Genomic DNA, 9,972 nt, shown 5'->3' with positions numbered 1-9,972 from the left:
TCTGTGTGCATTTCCGCCGGTCATATAATGCCAGTGCTTGGCTGACGGACCTCCAAAAGGAGTTTAACCTGCCCAAGAACCGCCTAATCTGTGACATGCCCACCAGGTGGAACTCAACGTTGGCCATGCTGCAGCGGCTGCACACGCAGCAGAGGGCCATCAATGAGTACCTGTGCGACTATGGCACCAGGACAGGGTCAGGGGAGCTTGGTTTTTTTTCCCCACGCCAGTGGGCCATGATCAGGGATGCATGCACTGTCCTGTCACCATTTGAGGAGGCCACAAGGATGGTGAGCAGTGACAGTGCATGCATCAGTGACACTGTCCCCCTTGTCCACCTGTTGGAGCACACGCTGCATGGAATAATGGACAGGGCACTTGAGGCAGAACAGAGGCAGGAAGAGGAGGACTTCCTTAGCTCTCAAGGCCCCCTTTATCCAGACAGTGTTTCTGCATGCCCGCCGATCACACAGGAAGAGGAGGAGGAGGAGGAGGAGGAGGAGGAAGACTGTGTCAGTATGGAGGTGGAGCCTGGCACTCAGCATCAGCAGCAGTCTTTAAGGGATCAGTCCCAAGAAACACATGGACTTGTACGTGGCTGGGAGGAGGTGGCTGCGGACCATGTCGTCCTTAGTGACCCAGAGGACTCCGGACCGAATGCCTCAGCAAACCTATGCTGCATGGCCTCCCTGATCCTGCAAAGCCTGCGTAAGGATCCTCGTATTCGTGGTATCAAGGAGAAGGACCAATACTGGCTGGCAACCCTCCTTGATCCACGTTACAAGGGTAAGGTTGCGGACCTTATCTTGCCATCGCAGAGGGTGCAGAGGATGAAACATCTTCGGGAGGCCTTGCAGAAAGGTCTGTGCAACGCGCTCCCAGAGACTGGGAGGTTACAAACTCCTGTTTCTGGACAACGTGTTGCTGAGGCTTCGGTCAGTCAAAGAAGGAGCGGTGGAGAAGGTGGCCGTCTGACCGATGCGTTCAGACAATTTTTTGGTCCGCAGCCCCAAGGTATGATCGGTTCCAGCAACCATCGCCAGTGTCTGTTTTACATGGTGAAGGGAATACCTAGGGGCAAGATCAGACTTGGACACCTTTCCCACCGAAAATCCTCTGGGTTACTGGGTCTTGAGGATGGATCACTGGACAGAGCTTGCACAGTATGCAATTGAGCTACTGGCCTGTCCTGCATCCAGCGTTCTTTCGGAACGCACATTCAGTGCTGCTGGAGGCTTTGTAACCGATCACAGGGTGCGTCTGTCCACCGACTCGGTCGATCGACTGACCTTCATAAAAATGAATCAGTCTTGGATCACCACCAGCTACCAAGCACCTGATGCTGATGTAACCGAATAATTTTTTTTTAAATCTCAGATCCCTTCAAAGACTGCCTATGCTGATGCTGAGTGACTATCCCTGAGTAATTATCCTCTTCCTCCTCAATCATCACGCTGATAGCTTGAAAGAACATTTTTGGTTCTGGGCGCCACCACCAATGCCTAAGGCACAATTTTTCAGCCCCTGTTTAACAGGGGCGTGTGATTACAATTTTTGATGCAATACTTTGCAGCAGGGCTCGTTCCTGCGTTCCAACTAGAGTGTCTGTGAGGGGTTGCAGTGTTGTGGCACCAGCACCAGTGCCTAAGGCCCAATTTTTCAGCCCCTGTTTAACAGGGGCGTGTAATTACAATTTTTGATGCAATACTTTGCAGCAGGGCTCGTTCCTGCGTTCTAACTAGAGTGTCTGTGAGGGGTTGCAGTGTTGTAGCACCAGCACCAGTGCCTAAGGCCCAATTTTTCTGCCCCTGTTTAACAGGGGCGTGTAATTACAATTTTTGATGCAATACTTTGCAGCAGGGCTCGTTCCTGCGTTCCAACTAGAGTGTCTGTGAGGGGTTGCAGTGTTGTAGCACCAGCACCAGTGCCTAAGGCCCAATTTTTCTGCCCCTGTTTAACAGGGGCGTGTAATTACAATTTTTGATGCAATACTTTGCAGCAGGGCTCGTTCCTGCGTTCCAACTAGAGTGTCTGTGAGGGGTTGCAGTGTTGTGGCACCAGCACCACCACCACCACCACCACCAAAGGCCCAATTTTTCTGCCCCTGTTTAACAGGGGCATGTAATTACAATTCTTGATCTAATATTTCACAGCAGGGCCCATTTCTGCACCCACCAAGAGCAAGTGAGGACTTACAGTGTTGTGGCACCAGCACCACCACCACCACCACCAAATGCCCAGTTTTTCTGCCCCTGTTCAACAGGGGCATGTAATTACAATTCTTGAGCTAATATTTCACAGCAGGGCCCTGCGAGAGCTTACGTTGTTGTGGCCACAACAACACCTAAGGGCCAAATTTATGCTGAGTATATAGGGCAGGCCCCTACTTTCAAACATCTAACTTACAAACGACTCCACTTGCAAACGGAAGGAGACAACAGGAAGTGAGAAGAAATCTACCCCTAGGAAGGGAAATTCTCTCCTGTAAGAGTTAATATGGGAAAAACATTTCTCCTTTCCACTGATTCTTTCCAATCCTTGTTCCACAAAAAAACCCAAATTTTCAAAAAACATTTGTCATTGGGACAAAAAGTGAGGTGTTTTTAAAAATTTTTTTGCATTGATACATGTCCCCTGGGGTAGGACCCGGGTCCCCAAATCCTTTTTAGGACAATACCATGCAAATTAGCCTTTAAAATGAGCACTTTTGATTTCGAACGTTCGAGTCCCATAGATGTCAATGGGGTTCTAACGTTCGTGCGAATTTTCGGTCCGTTCGCAGGTTCTGGTGTGAACCGAACCGGGGGGTGTTCGGCTCATCCCTAAACAGGGGCATGTAATTACAATTTTTGATCTAATATTTCACAGCAGGGCCCGTTTCAGCGCCCACCAAGAGTAACTGTGAGGCTTTACAGTGTTGTGCCACCACCACCACTGCCTAAGGCCCAATTTTTCTGCCCCTGTTTAACGGGGGCATGTCATTACAATTTTTGATCTAATATTTCACAGCAGGGCTCGTTCCTGCGCTCAACAAGAGTATCTGTGAGGGATTATAGTGTTGTGGCACCACCACCACCACTAAAGGCCCAATTTTTCTGCCCCTGTTTAACAGGGGCGTGCAATTACAATTTCTGATCTAATATTTCACAGCAGGGCCTGTTCCTGCACCCACCAAGAGTAACTGTGAGGCTTTACAGTGTTGTGCCACCACCACCACTGCCTAATGCTCAATTTTTCTGCCCCTGTTTATCAGGGGCATGCAATTACAATTTTTGATCTAATATTTCACAGCAGGGCCCATTCCTGCGCTCAACAAGAGTATCTGTGAAGCTTTACAGTGTTGTGTTACCATCACCACTGCCTAAGGCCTAATTTTTCTGCCCTTTTTTAACAGGGGCATGTAATTACAATTCTTGATCTAATATTTCACAGTAACTGTGAGGGCTTACAGTGTTCTGGTACCACCAACACCTAAGGCCCAATTTTCTGCAGCGTATATAGGGCAGGCCGTATAGTATATACAGGTGGTCCCCTACTTTCAAACATCCAACTTACAAACGACTCCTACTTACAAATGGAGGGAGACAACAGGAAGTGAGAGGAAATCTACCCATAGGAAGGGAAATTCTCTCCTGTTAATATGAGGAGAGAGTTAATATGGGAAAAAGGTGTCTCCACCAAGTCTTGTTTCCCTAATAACCCAAAATTTTCAAAATCAAATTGTCAGTGGGACAGAAAGTGAGGTGAAATCTTCTGAACAGGGGCACAGACAGCAAAACAAATGTTACAGGGGTGATAACCCTTCCCTATGCTATCCAAGAAGTTTAAAAATAGATTTTTTGGCTGGAGGTACATTTAAAAAATGTTCCTGTTCAAAATTACAAACAGGTTAAACTTACAGTACCTGACCGCGAGATTGTGTTTCCAGCGCGATACCATCGCGCTGGTTCTCGGTGACAGGGTACTGTGCATGTCGCGCTGGCTCACTCATCGCGAAAGGAAAACTTTGCTTTCCTTTCGCGATGAGTGACAGGCAGTGCTGACAGCTGTCTGGTATGAATCCTGAGGGGGAACGCCGCGCCAAATTTTAAATGAAAAAAACGGCGTGGGTTTCCCCCCCAGGGGCATACCAGGCCCTTAGGTCTGGTATGGATTGTAAGGGGAATCCCCTACGCCGAAAAATCGGCATGGGGGTCCCCCCAAAATCCATACCAGACCCTTATCCGAGCACGCAGCCCGGCCGGCCAGTAAAGGGGGTGGGGACAAGCGAGCGCCCCCCTCCTGAGCTGAACCAGGCCACATGCCCTCAACATGGGGGGGTGGGTGCCTTGGGGGAGGGGGAGCCCTGCAGGGCCCCCCCACCCCCCACCCCAAAGCACCTTGTCCCCATGTTGATGAGGACAAGGGCCTCTTCCCGACAACCCTGGCCGTTGGTTGTCGGGGTCTGCGGGCGGGGGGCTTATCGGAATCCGGGAGCCCCCTTTAATAAGGGGGCCCCCAGATCCTTGCCCCCCACCCTGTGTGAATGAGTATGGGGTACATGGTACCACTACCCATTCACCTAGGGAAAAGTGTCAATAAAAAACCCAGAGTCCCTGCGCATGCTGGGACCATGATGTCACAAGGGGGCGGGGTCACGGCCTATATAAATGCCTCCGCAGCTCACACAAAGCATTCCAGCAGAGAGAGCATCATGTCAACATCGGAAGAAGAGAAGAAGCGACGAGACATCGGCGGCGAGACAGCGGCGGCAAGAGAGCGGCGACAAGACAACGGCCACAAGACAGCGGCAGCAGACCGGGCCCCTCGCTGGCAAAAGAGCTGGAAGAAGATAGCGGCGGGGCACGGGAGAAGAGGTGGAACACTGGGAGAAGAGGCCGAACACCGGGAGAAGTCGGAAGGAGACCCCCCGAAGTCGGAAGAAGACCCCGGAGTTGCCTAATAAATTACTCTTAAAATCTGTGTACTGTGTTTTTTTTTATTGACACTTTTCCCTAGGTGAATGGGTAGGGGTACCATGTACCCCATACTCATTCACACAGGGTGGGGGACCGGGATCTGGGGGCCCCCTTATTAAAGGGGGCTCCCGGATTCTGATAAGCCCCCCGCCCGCAGACCCGACAACCAACGGCCAGGGTTGTCGGAAAGAGGCCCTTGTCCTCATCAACATGGTGACAAGGTGCTTTGGGGTGGGGGGGCCCTGCAGGGCGCCCCCTCCCCCAAGGCACCCACCCCCCCCCCATGTTGAGGGCATGCGGCCTGGTACAGCTCAGGAGGGGGGGGCACTCGCTCGTCCCCACCCCCTTTCCTGGCCGGCCGGGCTGCGTGCTCGGATAAGGGTCTGCTATGGATTTTGGGGGGACCCCCACGCCGATTTTTCGGCGTAAGGGGTTCCCCTTACAATCCATACCAGACCTAAGGGCCTGGTATGCCCCTGGGGGGGGGAAACCCACGCCTTTTTTTTTAAATTTGGCGCGGCGTTCATCCTCAGGATTCATACCAGACTGCCTGTCACTCATCGGGAAAGGAAAACAAATCTCAGCACTGGCTCCCGCGACAGGGCTCACAGGTGTCAAATCTCGCCGAGAAATGCGGCGAGATTGACACAATATCGCGGTCACCTACTGTAAGAACAAACCTACAGTCCCTATCTTGTTTGTAACACGGGGACTGCCTGTATACTGCTGTTCAGAGTATATAGGGCCTGGGGGCCCCACGCCTTTTTTTTTTAAATTTGGGTGCAGGGTAATGGCCTGGGGGGAGAACCCATGCCATTTTTCTCAATGATTTTCATCTATATTGCCGGGCCCTGACAATACATTACAGCCGCAAGTAGTTTTAAATGACTTTTTTTCACTTTAGAAATGTCATTTTGCTGCGGGGACTGTTCTAAACATGGGAAAAATGCGCCACTTTACAGGCATACTATAGTCACTCCCCAGGCACGAAATTTAAAGGAATATTTTCACTTTTATTGTTTCACTTTAAGCATTATTAAAATCACTTTTTATGACAATAACTTGCATATTAGCCTTTAAAATGAGCACTTTTAATTTTTCATGCTCGTGTCCCATAGACTTTAACAGTGTTCGCGTGTTCGCACAAACTTTTTGCCTGTTCACATGTTCTGCCGCAAACCGATACCACATTGAACATAGCTGATTTTGATGGACACACTGCTGTTGTAATTGTCTCTACTCCTTTGAGCTGAATTGGTTCAGTGTGTTCTGCCACGACAGGTTGGCTGGTGTTTTGTTTGCACGGGAGCTGCGATGCACGCTGCATGCCTTCCCCCTCCCCTCCTTCCCACACATTATGGGGATGGGGGATTGGGCGGGCGTTTTCACCGTGCATTGGAGCCACACCTTCCACTTCATGCGTTCAATGCCCAGTGGGCGTCCCTTCACGCAGGTGTGAGCTATTTCAGCTTGGCTGACATATGGTGAGTAGGTCTGGCTGCTGCCGTGCTGTCTCTCCCTTGTCATGCCAGTGTGACGCTGGATGGGACCCTGGCTGTTGGGCTCACCCTGCAGTTCCCCCTCAGTGACCTTTTCTCAGCAGTCCCATATTGCACTCCATCTTTGGTTCATATTCCATTAGGACCTACATGGGTAAATACATAGCAAGCTCTTGATTTATTCTTTAATTCTTCTATAACAAGCATTACTAATATTTCTTTACTCCAGTTTTCATTCATTTCTCCTGATTTCAGGAATTTCATCTCCTTCCCTATTCTTACTATATGGACACCCTATTTTTTCATTCTGTTCACTTTGTTGATATGCTCCACAATATACCTCTATACTGTGGTGATGGATTTACTATATATGACATTTCTTTTTATTTATACCAATATGGTAACAAACCACTTACTTTATTGTATACAATACAGAAATCCCATCTACAGTTACATCAAGATTTCTCTAGACACACTTTTTTTTGGGGGGACTGCGTGTGTGCTCCTGATCCATGCTTGTGTCCTTTCCTCAGCTCCCGTCCTGGACATAATTATCTGGCTGACCTCCAGCTGGTGGTATCGCATGGCCTAGTATCAGCTCCTATGTGAGTACTTTCAGTTGTGGCCGTCTATTTGTTCATCATCATCTTCAACCCCTCTACCCCTCCAGTCTGTGGTTATTTTAACCACTTCAATATAGGGCACTTAGTCACCTTCCTGCCCAGACCAATTTTCAGCTTTCAGCGCTGTCGCAGTTTGAATGACAATTGCGCGAACATACAACACTGTACCCAAACTAAATTTTTATCATTTTGTTCCCACAAATAGAGCTTTCTTTTGGTGGTATTTGATCACCTCTGCGGTTTTTATTTTTTGCTAAACAAATAAAAAACGACCGAAAATTTTGAAAAAAATTAAAGTTTTGCTTTTGTTTCTGTTAAAAAAAATTGTAAATAAGTAAGTTTTCTCTTTCACTGATGGGCACTGATAAGGCGGCACTGACAGGCACTGATACGGCAGCACCGATAAGGTGACACCAATGAGCGGGCGCTGACGATGGGCACTGATATGCGGCACTGATGGGCACTGGCTGGCGGCACTGATGAGTGGCACTCATATGCAGCACTGATGGGCATTGATAGGCGGCACTGATGGGTACTGATGGGTGGCACTGGGTGGCACTGGTTGGCACTGATAGGCGACACGGATGGGCAATGAAAGGCGGCACTGCTGGGCACTGCTGGGCACTGAAAGGGTGGTGCTGATAGGCGGCACTGCTGGGCACTGATGGGCACTGATAGGCGCCACTGCTGGGCACTGATGGGCACTGATACGTGGCACTGATGGGCACTGATACGCGGCACTGATATGAGGCACTGATGGGCATCCCTGGTGGCACTGGCAGTGGTAGGCATTGAAGTGGGCACTGATTGGCAGCTGCCTGGGCACAGATTGGCAGCTGCCTGGGCACACGGAGGCATTTCCCTGGGGGTCTAGGGGCATACCTGGTGGTCCAGTGTGGATCGCTTCCCTGGTGGTCCTGGGCAGCTTCCCTGGTGGTCCTGGGTAGAATCCGAGGGGGGGCTGTGCTGATAAACAATCAGCACAGACCCCCCCTGTCAGGAGAGCAGCCGATCGGCTCTCCTCTACTCTCGTCTGTCAGATGCGAGTGAGGAAAAGCCAATCACCGGCTCTTCCTATTTACATCGTGATCAGCCGTGATTGGACATGGCTGATCACGTGGTAAAAAGTCTCCGCCTGAGACTCTTTACCTAGATCGGTGTTGCAGGGTGTCAGACTGACACCCCGCAACAACGATCGCCGCGATGCGCGCCCCCGGGGGCGCGCAGCGGCTCGATATTCCTGATCCCGTCATATGACGTCCGATCAGGAATATCAAACCACTTTGCCGCCGTCATTTGTTAATAGGGCGGGCGGCAAGTGATTAAACTATAATGGTGATTTTTTTTATCTTCTTTTAGTACATGAATGCACTTGCTCCTGATGAGTGGATAGAAGTCCACAAAACGTCGTTGAGCTTATTTTGATGCATCCATTTCATATTTATGATTCCAGATGGTTTTTATTGCTCTACCACCCTGACATAATGTTATGCCTACTCTACTTGAGGGACTGTGATGTATAATATTTACTTTTTGCGTCATGTTGGTGACTATCCTTAATATGTATGTTGATAATTTGTATTTTATATGCCAATGTGCTATTATGCGTTTATATGGGTTGATCCATGCATCTATCTTTGATCTAATAAAGAGTACAATTTTTTACATATGTATATGGTTTTGTCTGGCTCTACCCCACACACCTCATCTAAAGTCTCACCCTCCCCCCCTCTTTTTTGCTACAGCAACCAGGGATGGAGGCGCAATATTCCCGGTTGTGTCTCATTTAAAGTCCCAAATATTCCCTTTTTTCTTTCAAACCGAACCAGGGGGTGTTCGGCTCATCCCTAATAGTGAATAATGATTCATACTCTGAATGGTCTAAGGTTATTAGTGGTGTACCCCAAGGTGCTGGGACCCATACTTCTTTTTAACCTACAGTATGGGTCTGGTTTTTTTATTGATTTTATAAGGGGTTCCCCCTTATAATCCACAGTAAACCTAAAGGGGGGACCCCAGGAAGAAAAACAAAAAAATTCTCGGAACCCCCCCAAATTCCATAAAAGATGCTTTTTTTTTTTCTTCTTTTACACCATTCCTTATTTTACATTCATCTGGAAATCCCTGTCTGCCAGCTGAAAGTGCTGGGCGAAGGTGAGCCATTGGTTGCTAGGGTGCTGGTAGGTGCCTACTGGGCACATTTACCCCTTTCCTGCCCAGTCCAATTTCCAGCTTTCAGCGTTGTCACGCTTTGAAAGACAATTACACGGTCACACAAATAGAGCTTTCTTATGGTGGTATTTAATCATCACTGAGTTTTTTATTTTTTGCTAAACAAACGAAAAAAGACCGAAAGTTTTCAACAACAAAAAATTTTTTAGTTTTGTACAAAATTTAGCAGTTTTGTAATTTCACTGATGTGCCCTGATGAGGCTGCACTGAGGGGCACTGATAGGCTGCACTGATGGATGGCACTGGTAGGCGGAATAGATGGGCACTGGTATCAGCAGCACTGATAGGTAACACTGATGGGCACCTAATGGCAGCACTGGTGAGCACTGTTGGGACTGCACTGATGATCAGGACACTGATCATCAGTGTAGATGTCCCTTCCACACAAGCTGGTTATCATCTCTCTCCTCTCCTCTCCTCAGGCTGTAAGCAAGAGGAAAGGAATGCAGATAACCAGCTTGTGTTTACATTGTGATCATTGTGATTGGACACAGCTCATCACATGTCAAAGGGTCACTGTAATTGCCCCTTTATCCAAACCTGTGATCATCTGTGTCTGAAGGCAGGTGGCGTGCGGGCAGCCCAATTACAGGAAGATGTCCATGGATGCCCTCCCTGCAAAGTAAGCCTGCGCTGTAGCTGTCTTTCAGCTTTATCTCC

This window comes from Aquarana catesbeiana, linkage group LG03, assembly GCF_042186555.1.
Source record: "Aquarana catesbeiana isolate 2022-GZ linkage group LG03, ASM4218655v1, whole genome shotgun sequence".
Classification (NCBI taxonomy): domain Eukaryota; kingdom Metazoa; phylum Chordata; class Amphibia; order Anura; family Ranidae; genus Aquarana; species Aquarana catesbeiana.
The sequence above is the reverse complement of the archived record's forward strand: the minus strand, read 5'-3'. Positions refer to the sequence as shown.